This window comes from Cryptotermes secundus, unplaced genomic scaffold, assembly GCF_002891405.2.
Source record: "Cryptotermes secundus unplaced genomic scaffold, Csec_1.0 scaffold789, whole genome shotgun sequence".
Classification (NCBI taxonomy): Eukaryota; Metazoa; Arthropoda; class Insecta; order Blattodea; family Kalotermitidae; genus Cryptotermes; species Cryptotermes secundus.
Window position 1 is genome coordinate 35,263 of NW_019738885.1, and position 13,821 is coordinate 49,083.

Here is a 13,821-nt window from a genome sequence, read left to right on the forward strand (position 1 = left end):
TGGTAGATTTTTACGAGACTAACATAAGGCTACTGTGGAAGTGCCCATTTCGGTTACAACGACATTCGTTTATAACGACACTATTTTTAGGTCCCTTTGATGACGTTATAACCAAGTTCTACTGTATATTTATGGCGATCTTACAGACTGTTGTCCCCATCTTGACACTCATGTTCATAAAATATTGACATTCTCAGTCACATATACAAGAAGATGTGAACAAACAAATTTGAAGTTATTAAGCGGTAGGAACAGAACAATTGCACCTATAACTAAAAATATTCTGTGTATTCGGTTCCTGTTCTATTTAATTTGATATTATAAGCAAAAAACACAAATGTTTACGTGTTTAAGATAAGACATTATATAAATATTTATATATAGTAATATAATTAACTTGAAACCGTACAGTTTGGTATATTCACAAGTTATATTTATAGCGATGTTAAAGACTGTTTCCTCTCGTGTATCTCATGTTTTTACAATACTTCCATTTTCAGACACATATAAAAGAGTGTATGAGTAAACGAATACAATGTATTCCAGCAGTACAAACAGAACTGTTTCATCTAAAAAAATCATTCATTGTATTCTGTGTCTGTCATATTTAATGAGATATTATAAGCAAAAAAATCAAATGTTGACGTGTTTAAGATATATAAATAAATATATAACTGTATAAATATTTTTTATAATTATAAAATTTATCTTTTTACCGTACATTTGGCGATTCCAAAAGATATATTTATGGCAACGTTAAAGACTGTTGTCTCCATCGTGGAAATCATGTTTTTAGAACACTAATATTCTCGGTCACATATACAAGAAAATATGAGCTGTTATACAGCAGTACGAACAGAACGAATGTTTCTGCAAATAAAAATATTGATTGTATTTGGTTCCTGTCATAATTTATTTGATATTATAAGCAAAAACTCAAATGTTTACGTTTTTAAGATAAGACATTTTATAAATATCTATATAATCATATAATTTAATTGACACCGTACAGTTTGGAAATTTCGCAATATATATTTAGGCGATGTTAAAGTATGTTGTCCGCATCGTGTAACTAATCTTCATAAAAACTCTCTTTTCCAGTCACATATACTAGAAATTATGAGCAAACCAAAATATATTATTCCGCAATACGAACAGAACGATTGCATCTACAACAAGAAACATTCATTATATTCGGATCCTATCATATTTAGTTTCATACTATAAGCAAAGAACTCAAATGTTTACTTGTCTAAGATAGGACATTGCATAAATAACTATATAATCATATAATTAACTTGAAACCGTACAGTTTTTTAATTTTGAAAAATATATTTATGGCGATGTTAAAGACTGTTGACCCCATCGTGAAACTCGTGTTTTTAAAATACTGATACTTAGTCACATATACAAGAAGATATGAGCAAACAAAAATGATGTTATTCAGCAGTATGAAGAGAACGATTGCATCTTCAACTAAAACCATTCATTATGTTCGGTTCCTGTCATATTTAATTTGATATTATAAGCAAAAACTCAAGTGTTTACGTGTTCAAGATAAGACATTGTATAAATATCTAAATAATCATATAATTAACTTGATATCGTACATTTTGTTAATTTCGCAAGATATATTTTTGGCGATGATAAAGTCTGTTGTCGCCATTGTGAAACACATGTTCTTAAAATACGGATATTCTTAGTCACATAAAAAAGTATATATGAGCAAACCAAACCATATTATTCAGCAGTACGAACAGAACGATTGCATCTACAACTAAAAATATTCATTGTATTCGGTTCCTGTTAAATTTAATTTGATATTAGGAGCAAATAACTCAAACATTTTCGTGTTCAATATAAGATATTGTACAAATATTTATATAACCATATAATTATCTGAAATCAAACAGTATTGTAAATTCACAATATATATTTCTGGCGATGTTAAAAACTGCTGTCCCCTTCGTGTACCATATGTTCCTATATACTGACATTATCTGTCGCATATACAAGAAAATATAAGCAAACAAAACGACGTCAATCCGTTTTTCGACAGACCATTGCATCTACAAATAAAAACTTTAATAGTATTCGGTTCCTGTCATATATAATTTGAAATTAGAAAAAAAAATTCAAATATTTACGTGTTTAATATAAGACATTATATAAATATCTATATAATCGTATAATTTAACTTGATACCGTACATTTGTTAATTTCACAAGATATATTTATGGAGATATTAAATAATGTTGTCCCCATCCTGAAACTCATATTTTGAAAACTCTGGCATTCTCAGTCACATATACAGGAAAATATGAGCAAAAAAAGCGATGTTATCCAGCAGTACGAACAGAACGAATCCTTCTACAAATAAAAACATACATTTTATTCGGTTCCTGTCATATTTTATTTAAAAATATAAACAAAAACACAAATGTTTACGTATTTAAGATAGGACATTTTATAAATATCTATATAATAACATAATTAACTTGGAACCGTACAGTTTGGAAATTTCGCATGATATATTTATGGCTATGTTAAAGAATGTTGTCCGCATCGTGAAACCCATGTTCTTAAAATACTCCCATTCTCAGTCACATATACAAGAAGATATGAGCCAACCAAAACGACGTTATTCAGCAGTTCGAAAAGAACGATTTCATTTTCAAGTAAAAACATTTTTGTACTCCGTTCCTGTCATACGTAATATGATTTTATGAGCAAGAAAATCAAATGAAGAAAGTCGTCTCTGGGTTTTGGCGCCGTGTATTCTTCGAATTAGCCGACGTTTCGGAGGAACTTATCGCCTGCATCTTCAGAGCAAGTAAATAGCCTTGTGAATGCAGAGAGCAGTAGCTGTAATGTGTCGATGAGTATCCTCCCCATAGAGGAACACTATGTTAGTTAGTTAGTTATTGGAGAGGGTGTTTCCCCATGCACTTAGACTACTATTGTGCTTCCCTCTATGATATTCTACCAGTCTCTATACCCTACCGATAAATGGTGCGTACCATCAGTCCCGCCGAGCAAGCGAGTTCGGCCACTTGCTTAGCGGTATCTTTAATGCTTCCCCCCTCTATCAGAGGCGTTAGAGACCATTGTTGGGCGGGAAACGTCCTGGAATTTGGCTCAGTGATCCCCTTTGGGGATATGAGGTTCTTTTACGTGCCGTAAAGCTACGACACGGGACACACAGCTTAAAGTCCCTCCCGGAGGACTTGTTCCCTGAATTTTTCCGCCGCTAAAAATTCGACGACCTCCGCCGGGTGTTTTAACCCGCGTACCACGATTCATGAGGTGGGAACTTTACCTCTAGACTACGGAGGCCGCTGGAACACTATGTAAGTTTTGAGGTTTTCACAGCGATGACTACGAAGAAAGAGCTACTGCTGTCTGCATTCACAAGCCAATTCACATGCTCTGAAGAGGGAAGCGATACGTTCCTCCGAAACGTCGGCTAAAACGAAGAATACTCGGCGCCACAACCCAGAAGACGGCTTTCTTCATAGTCATCGCCTTGAAAACCTCAAAACTTACAAGAAAATGAAATGTTTACTTTTAAAATAAGACATTTTATAAATATCTATATAATAAAGAATTTGACTTGACACCGTACATTTTGTTAATTTCAAATATTTTATTTACGTCTGTGCTAACGGACCAATGTCCCCAGCGTGAAACTCATGTTCGTCACATATACAAGAATATGTGAGGAAACAAATTCGATGTTAATCAGGCTTGTGAATGAAATGATTGCATTTTCAACTGGAAACACATATTGTACTCCGATCCTCTCACATGTAATATGATTTATGAGCAAAAAACGCAAATGTTTTCGTGTTTAAGATGAGCCATTTTATAAATAGCTTTACAAGTATGTGACTGAGAATGTCAGTATTTTAAGAACATGTGTTTCACGATGAGTACATCAGTCATTTATCACAGCCGTAAATAAATCTGGTGAAATTACCAAAATTTACTGTGTCAATATAAATTAAGTTTTTGTTTAGATATTTATACAATGTCTTATCTTAAACACAAAAACATTTGAGTTACTTGTTATTCAGCTGTACAAATGAAACGATAGCATTTTCAACTATAAAGATTCATTGTACTCCATTCCTGTAATATGTAATATGATTTTATAAGCAAGAAGCTCAAATGTTTAGGTGTTTAAGATAAGATATTGTATATATGTCTATATAATCACATAATTAACCTAGACACACTAGATTTTGTTAATTTCACAAAATTTAAGTAAGGCTGTGATAAAGGACCAATTCCCCATCGTGAAACACATTTTCTTAAAATACTGTCATTCTCAGTCACATATACAAAAATATATGAGCAAACCAAAACGTGGTTATTCAGCAGTATGAATGAAACGATTGCGTTTTCAACTGAAAACTCCCATTGTACTCCATTCCTGTCATATGTAATATTATTTTATAAACAATAAAATCAAATGTTTACGTGTTTATGATAAGGCATTTTATAAATATCTGTGTAATCATATAATTTAAATTGACACAATACATTTTGTTAATTTCAAAAGATTTATTTACGGCTGTGGTAAAGGACCAATGTCCTCATCGTGAGACCCGTGTTCTTAAAATACTGACATTCTCAGTGAAATATACAGGAAATTATGAACAAACCAACAATGTTATTAAATAGAGCCTCAGTCTTACATTGGATCTGTTAAATACCACGTCGCAAAAAGTAATTTAAAATAAATAAAAAATTATCTGAATAAATCTCGAGCCATATTATATGAGTCCCTTGTCATTACGGCATCTACCAGATATTTTGAAAATGTTTCACAGTTCAAATATTTGGCGAACAATAAATCAAAATCCGATTCAAGAGAAAATTAAGAGATTGAATTCGTATGCTACCATTCTGTCAAGAAGGTTTTTTCTTGTTTTCTGCTGTTTAAATCATAAAAGAATATAGAAAACTATAATTTTACTTGGTGTTCTCTATGGGTGCAATATTAAGACCAGGCGCACACCAAGGAAAATGGCAATATCGATTTCAAGCGGGCAACTGCTTTTGCAAATTAGCAGGTGCACACTGAGGAACTTACGTTTGATTAGTTGCTCACAACATCTCAAGTGGGTGTGTTTGCCTGCCAATTTTGTGCACTTCTCAAGTACAATGTCAGGTAATAATATTTATCCTCAAATGATATGTTGGTGGTTGAGACAGTGTAAGAGTATAAAACTGGAGAAAAGGAAACATTTGGTGCCTCCGTTCTTTCGCGACAATTTAAATTCACGTTTTTATATTATTTTAAAAGAACTAAATCAGGATACAGAACTGTTCAATTCATTTTACAGAATGAGCTTTGGAAAGTGTTTCTTTACTAGTGGATCTTGTAGGTTCCATAAAATTCTGGGAAATTCTTGATTAGCAGCAGATTTGGCTTCTCAGGAAGGGCTCAGCTTCGTAAGTAAGTCAGTAAGGAATGTGGGTAGCACTTCTGTTCGGGTGTTGTAACAGCACTTTGCTATGCAATGTCAGATTGAACAACACCGCAACCAATCAACTGCTACCCCTTTTGTCTATTATGCGGCTGTTGCCAAGATATGTATTTGTTTGATTATATGTCAACAAGTTTCAGAGTGTAGCAGGCAGATTTTTTAAGGAAACTGAGTTCATTTAATTTATTACAGATGGGACACAGTACTTCTACGAGAAGTTAAAGGAAACGAGTATATCCTGGTCGCTCGCTGAGTGCTCGCTGAGTGTCCCTGACGTCCCTGACTGTGTCTCTGGGTCGGCTGTGATCACTGTGATACCGAGGTTACGAACTGTGCACACAAGTACCACAAATTCTTGCATAGTAGGTACTGGACATTACGTTGTTAATAGAATTTTGTAAGTTGTGGGTATTCTTTAGGGAATCACTAGGCTTATTTGATAGAAACTAAGTTTCCTCATATTTTGACAAATTATGGTGTTCGTGATATTATTCCGCTGTTGCAAGTTCTAGTTGGGTTTCTGCTCGCTTCGCCCACTCTGAGGGTGATGTTACTAGTAGAATGCACATTTTTACTGTTGTATGTCCTTTCTCGCCAGTTACACATACAAATTTGATTTATAAAGGAAGTAGTGAGAGGTGATGGGCTGTGGTACGTATGCAGGGCATAGAAATACATTTTTGCGGGTCGGCAATGTAGATTTGTAGAGTAGGTTGCTGTTTCTGGGATGTAACTCCGTGCAGTCTGGTACCCTACCGACATTTAGGAAGCAAGAGGTTCACGCAAAATCGGTGAACTGGCTGCCTTCACAACTGAGCAACAAGCAAGAGGTTCACGCAAAATCGGTGAACTGGCTGCCTTCACAACTGAGCAACAATATGCTAGACTACACAACGTGTAATAAGACACTGAGCTTCATAATCTCTGCCGGCTTCTGCTGTGAGAAAAAAGAAGTTCAAGTCAGTGTGTGTTTGTTCACAAAAATTATTATGTTTCCTTACAGACGTGGGCAAATATTCAGAGCTAGGTACTGGTATACTTGTTAGAAATATGATGCTATGTCACTAGGATTCTTGTAAATCAATTCATTTGCCACCCACAAAGCATCATGTATGATAAAATAAAGTTTCAAGGTTATGAAAGATTCTGCATTCTTTTGCAGCAGAAATTCCAAGAATTCAGCCACAGAGAGCTGAACAAACATTTCCTGCTTTGACAGAAAGGATGGTGAGTGTTGTGTGCACAGACAAGAATTTTATTGTCATCAGTCAATTCTCATATCTTAAGAAACTAAACTTTTTATGCCAAGCTTGTGCTAGTTTTCATAATCAATGTGGGGAGTTCATTTGGTTCACATTATCACACTTTGCGTTACTATGTGGCAGAGGGATCAGTTCAAGGAGAGTGATATGGGTATGTCATGTGGCACACATATGAGAAATGAGAAATGCGTACAGAGATTTTGACAGAAAGCCTGAGAGAATGAGACAATTGTGGAGATGGATTTCAAAGATACAATTATGGGGGTTTTGGACTGGGTTTGTTTGTGTCAGGATGCAAAGTTATGATGGGCATGTGTGAACACTGAGTGCTTAGGTTCCATAAAGAGCAGATACGTATTGACTGTACTTCCACAGGGACCACAGGTTTCTCAGGAAGGTCTCTGCATTATGAACTTAACACTTGCTAAGATTATGAAGTCTGTAGAGAAGAAATCTGTACAGACCAGCTGTTATGGGTTAGATGTAATGAGAAACAGCTACAGCAAGGAGAGCATATATTGTTTCATGTATGGTGGTGTACAGCCATGACTGATAAAAGATGTGATGCCTTTACAGAACTGTACAAATTCAGAGAAGGTTTTAGTAGGTCCATATGGTGAGACATACCCAGCAAGTCATGATGCAAACCAGGCCATGAATATAAAATCTGAGGAAGTCTCAGACTCACAAGAAGAAGTGGATCCTGTGTGAATAACATTTCACGAGATAAAGGCTGAACCTGAGGTGAGCTGTATGCTGCTGTATGTTCACTGTTAGGCAGATATCACAGATAAGCAGGAATTCCAGTTGTCTTTCTCATCTCCATCTGTCTGTCTGTCTGTACACATAGAACAACTCCACTGTGCTACTGACTTGCCTTTGAAGGCCTTTTTCTGAAGTGTCTCTAGACAGTTATAATTTGTTGAATGTATGCTGCTTGTGATGTACCACTTCTGTTTCCTTTTAAGCAGTTCTGATGCAGATGAAATTAAATTTTGCATAAATGGAACGGTGTTTGAGAGAAATTCTATAGCAGCAAAAATCCTTGGGGGTCACTGAACTGTTCTCGTTTAGTTACTAGTACACTTATTAGAACCAAGAATTTAAGTTACTTGGACTCTTGTAAGCTAATTACAGTGAACCCCGCAAGTTATTTGTAATGTGATTAACAAGTTTGAAGGTTATAAAAGATTCTGCATTCTCTTGCAACAAGAGTGGCAAGAATTGTACTGTACATACATACATACATACATACATACATCAGCGTTTCAGAGTATTCACAAGTGTGCAACTGGCACTGGATATAAAACTTGTCAAACAACAGTCACATGACAATCACAGATAAGATCGCAAAGACATCAGTTCGACCATAGTTTAAATCTAAACTGATTACCTCAATTAGATAGATACAATGTTACACATACAATTATACCAACATGATAATTAGCAATACATAATAATTCTCCTTCCTACTCATATATACATATGCATGCAATGAAGAACTATAGTCGTCACATATTTAAATATAAATTGCACGGTAATATAATGAAATATACCTTAATAAACATATTTCTGACTAAATCCTTACACTAAAGCAAAAATTCATCAACTGAATAAAACGAATTATTGATTAATATTTCTTTTAGTTTTCCTAGGAAAAGTTTCCTGTCTTGTTCCAAATCTCTTACATAGAGAAGAAAACTGTTGAAAATTTTAACACACACATATAATAGACTCCTTTTTGCCTTCTAAATGTGACTGTAATACATGTAGATTCCCTCTGTGTCTTGTGGTCTTATTATGGATTGCATCATTAAAAATAAAATACTCAACATTACTTATCATAAAAATCATCAAAGATAATATATATTGGGAGACCAATGTTAATATGTTTAGTTTTTAGAATACTGGCCTGCATGTATCTCTTTGTTTCAATCCCAGTTCTCTTCTGTAAGATAAAAATCTTCTTAGCATCTGGTGAATTACCCCAGAAAACTATCCCATACCTCATGACTGAATCAAAATATGTGTGATATATCATCCTAAGTGTTTCGATATTAGTGCCCAACTTCATATTTCTTAATGCAAAGCATTCCTTGCCCAATCTGGGTGTCATTAATTTAATGTATGTTTTCCAGTTGAAAAACTGTATAGAGCTGAAGAAAAGTTTCCTACTGTAAGTGAAAGGATTGTGAGTGTTTCGTGCTTGTATGCACAGAGAAGAATTTTATTTTATTTCAATTGTCTTGGCCAAAGAAACTAAATATTTTGTGACTAGCTTCTGTTTGTTTGCATAATCCACGTGGGGCGTTCCTTACACATGGGTGATAACGGTGTGGGATATTATGTAGGAGAGCAATGAGTTCAAGGAGGGATATGTGGGTAAGTCATGTAGTGCACATGCAACGGTGAGAAATGCATACAAAGTTTTCGAGGGAAAACCCGAGAGAAGCGGACCACTTGGGAGACCTAAGTGCAGATGGAGAGATGCTATTAAGATAGATTTTAAAGAAATAGTTTGGAAGCATTTGTACTGGGTCTGTTTGCCTTAGGATGCAGAGCCGTTATGACCATGTGTGAACACAGTAATGAGCCCTTAGGCACCATAACTAACTCCATGGAGCTGAGTGAGTCCTTGAGAAGCCACCAGTTGATTGGCCACTGAAGAATTTCCCAGCATTGTATAGAACCTGAAAATTTATTTTCATGTTCGCAAGAATCCGTCACAGGCCCCTATCCTGAGCCATTTGAATCCAATCCACACCAGCCCATCCTATGTTTCTTAAAGAACCCACCTATGCCTAGGTCTTCCTATTGGTCTCTTTCATTCTGGCTTTCTCGTCAAATCCTAAATGCATTCCCCTTCTCCCCCATGCCTGCTTATGAGCTCCCCATCTCATTGCCCTTGACTTAATCATATAATTATGCTTGGTGAACGAAGGTTACAAGTTGTGGAGCTCTTCATTATAATGTCTATAGGCACCAAAAAAGCAGATATTTTCTGTACTGCTGCAGTGACCGATAGTTCCTTGGGAAGGTCCCTAAGCTGTGAACTGAGTACTTTCTAGTGATCTTTATCTGCCCTACCTGGTGTTGCTGCTGCTGCTGAAGTTGCTAGGCCTTGGCTGGTTTCGGCTTGACCGGGCTCCACCTCTNCTAAATATTTTGTGACTAGCTTCTGTTTGTTTGCATAATCCACGTGGGGCGTTCCTTACACATGGGTGATAACGGTGTGGGATATTATGTAGGAGAGCAATGAGTTCAAGGAGGGATATGTGGGTAAGTCATGTAGTGCACATGCAACGGTGAGAAATGCATACAAAGTTTTCGAGGGAAAACCCGAGAGAAGCGGACCACTTGGGAGACCTAAGTGCAGATGGAGAGATGCTATTAAGATAGATTTTAAAGAAATAGTTTGGAAGCATTTGTACTGGGTCTGTTTGCCTTAGGATGCAGAGCCGTTATGACCATGTGTGAACACAGTAATGAGCCCTTAGGCACCATAACTAACTCCATGGAGCTGAGTGAGTCCTTGAGAAGCCACCAGTTGATTGGCCACTGAAGAATTTCCCAGCATTGTATAGAACCTGAAAATTTATTTTCATGTTCGCAAGAACCCGCCACAGGCCCCTATCCTGAGCCATTTGAATCCAGTCCACACCACCCAATCGTATGTTTCTTAAAAATCCATTTAAATATTATCTTCCCACCTATGCCTAGGTCTTCCTATTGGTGTCTTTTATTCTGGCTTTCTTGTCAAATCCTATATGCATTCCCCTTCTCCCCCATGCCTGCTATATGAGCTACCCATCTCATCGTCCTTGACTTAATCATATAATTATGCTTGGTGAACGAAGGTTACAAGTTGTGGAGCTCTTCATTATGCTGTTTATAGGCACCAAAAAAGCAGATATTTTCTGTACTGCTGCAGTGACCGATAGTTCCTTGGGAAAGTCCCTGAGCTGTGAACTGAGTACTTTGTAGTGATCTTTATCCGCCGTACCTGGTGTTGCTGCTGCTGAAGTTGCTAGGCCTTGGCTGGATTCGGCTTCACCAGGCTCCACCACTTCTTCCAGCTCCACCGCTTCCTCCTTCCGTTGAGATTACAGGGGGGTTGAATTTCAGGATGGGACCTGATGGTATGGGCGCCAGCAAACAGCTAGAGACTGTTTGCGATTCATTGTAAAGGGGGGAAGGCGTGAGTAGGTGAAAGTTGATGATTGGTTTCACTAGCTAGTGGAGATGAGTCTCTCTTCAGGGCGTATACGGGTCAGGCTCGGACAAGTGAGGGTGAAGCTCCTCTAACCAACACAATTCACTGTACCACTACAACACTTTATTGTTCTTCTTGCAGGCACTTGGCTGTATAGGTTCACACAGTCTGGTTTAGTTTCGGCTTACAAGCAGCTGGTGTTACCCCTGCACAAATTGCACTCGATAAGCTCGACTTACAACCGTCCGCTTATGGATTAAGCCAAATCCCTATATGAGCCGTTATGAGCAAAATTTTATACTTAAAATTTTTCTTAGGCGCGTGTGGTGCGGGGTTTGCCTCCGCCAAGTTCTAATGTTGATAGACGACTAAAATCTTAGACGGAACTCTCTGCCGAGACAGAGGTACTAACTGAGTTGTATCTGCCTATGCTCCTCTCCTCCTAATTTCCCCGATAGGCTGATTCAAATAAGAGGAGTTGGCTTAATTTTGGTTCCAGCCAAGGATATTGTTTTTAAGGGACTTTTGCCCCAAAAGACCAAACGGCGAAATTGATAGCGATGCAACTTATGAGGGGTCGCTAATGATCTCTTCCCACTTTTGACTTACGGCTGGTAGAAACTGTCACTTCTCGAATTGTCAAAGTGGCTTGCCGCTGTAAGGCTAATTCTCAATTTCTAAACAAACTCAGTGGGGTTGCTTGAAGTATCACTTTCTGCCCTTTTAGAAAATAACATCAGATGCTTGGATGCAAGGACTAGCAGATGTCCTTGTCCACGCAAGTTTGGTCTATCTGCTCATTGCCTACTCCTTGTTCTGACAGTGTGTCTTAAGCCTTTGTTTCTTCATAATTCTTATTATCTACTCTATCAGCTGCTGAAATAAAAACAGGGGAAGGGGAAGGATTTCAATGGTGCTGTTACAGATCATGATAGGTGTAGAGAAGAGCATCTGTACAAAACTGCTCTTATGAGTTAAATGTGATGAGAAACAGCCATAGCAAGGAGAGTATATGCTGTTTCATGTGTGTTGTTGTGTGTCCATTTCTGAGAAGGATGTGATTGTTTTTACAGAACTGTACAAATTCGGAGAACACTTTAGTGGGTCCATATGGTGAGACATACCCAACACCTCATGATGCAAATCGGGCCATGAATGTAAAAGTTGTGGCAGTCTCAGATGCAGAAGTGGAAGAGGATCCTGTCCCAATATCATTTCCAGAAATAAAGGCTGAACCTGAGGTGAGCTGTATATGCACTGTTAGGCAGATGACACAAATGTGCAGAAATGCCACTTGTCTTCTCTGTGAACGTGTAACAACTCCACTGTGCTGTTTACTTAGACTTTGAAAGTCCCCCCCCCCCNACGCAGGCCTCTTTTTAACCCCCCTGGGCGACTCTTGGGTGATATGTGGAAACATACCCTCGCAAAAATTATGAAGAGTGAACATTTCAAAGGGAAGCATCCTTCTAGGCAATGCCGTGTTTGCCCAGTTCACAAGAAAAGGAGTATGACTGTCTACTTTTGCAAGTTTTGTGTAATGCCACTTCACAGAGGCCAATGTTTCGAGAAACATCNCCCAGGATCTACAAATGCTGAAGTTTATCATTTTTTCTGTCTCCTTTGCAGTATTTATCCATATAATAACATAGCGGTGTCATTGTGTTGAGGATTTGTTGTAGGATAACTAATGATTCTCTAAAGATTTGTGACAATGTGTGACAGATTATAGACACGTGTTGTCTGTTGCTCTTTTGTTTTAAGTAAATTTAATATACCTGACACTGTTGGAGTTGCCTCTGTACCTACTGCCAGGTGATTGTTTNTGGCTAGTTCACAACAACTGATGCACTGCTGGCTGCAAGTGCATACAAAATTTACCAATGAATCAGTACGCCTGTGGCCAGTAAAGTTTGGAATGAAGTATACAATTCACAGCTCACAGAAGGTGTTGAAGNACTGCCAGGTGATTGTTTGTCATGACAGATTTTTTTTGCTATTTTCTGTCAGACAGAAAGGTGACTTAAATATTAGATAAGAGAATGTGTAAAAGGTCTAGAAAGCAATAGTGAAGAAATGACATTGGCAACACATCCTAAAATATAGATGCAATTGTGGTGAAGAGGAATCTACAATGCATGTAATTAAACACACAAATAAAGCTATTAACACTTTGCGGACTACGCACACATTAATACTTTTTTCGCTTTTAAACGTGTCAGACCGGTTGTGTATTAATACGTTTTTAGAACATGATAAGTTGCAACACACTATACATCGCTCTGGTGCCACCCAGCTTGCACGTAGCTGCTTGCAGCTGCATGATAACCCTCTGGAATGTTTGCTAACTAATTGGTTACGTGACCTCGCTGTAACTGTATGCACCTTCAAAGTAAAATAAATGCCTTTATTTCTTCAAGCTGTAGTAACATGCTGTCAGTGAGTAGTGCAATATGCGAACATATAATCCTGGGAAACTTACAAAATGTTGCCTTCTTGTTCATGTAGTTACTGAAAGCACTTCAGGCTATATTGGATATTTAGAATTTTATTCTGGTGAAGGAAAGAAATTACAAGAAACTATTCTTTCCATTTTGGAACCCTATCTTGATCAAAATTACCATGTCTATCAAGACAATTATTATAACAGTGTGGCAATTGCAGAACACCTACTTTCGAGAAAAGTACATGTTTATGGAACAATTAGGATCCTCCAGATCTGAAAGAGGAATGTAAATCCCTGAAATGTGGTGAAACCACATTCAGGAGGAAGGGGGATATTCTTCTTCAGTCCTGGAGGGATACTCGTGTTGTGAATATGATTTCCACAATTCACAATTCAAGCATGGTT

At 37.3% G+C, this 13,821-nt stretch overlaps 1 long non-coding RNA gene across 2 annotated transcripts in view; it reads left to right on the forward strand.

Annotated features, from left to right (window-relative positions):
• LOC117282842 overlaps nucleotides 1–7,212 on the forward strand; it is a 13,294-nt gene extending 6,082 nt beyond the window's left edge. The window contains exons 2-3 of one of the 2 annotated variants that reach the window (XR_004513750.1): nucleotides 5,688–5,861; nucleotides 6,658–7,212. This is a non-coding gene — a long non-coding RNA (uncharacterized LOC117282842). The remainder of the gene's footprint in view (nucleotides 1–5,687; nucleotides 5,862–6,657) is intronic. The other variant, XR_004513749.1, reaches the window with a different exon arrangement.
• The last annotated feature ends 6,609 nt before the right edge of the window (nucleotides 7,213–13,821 follow it).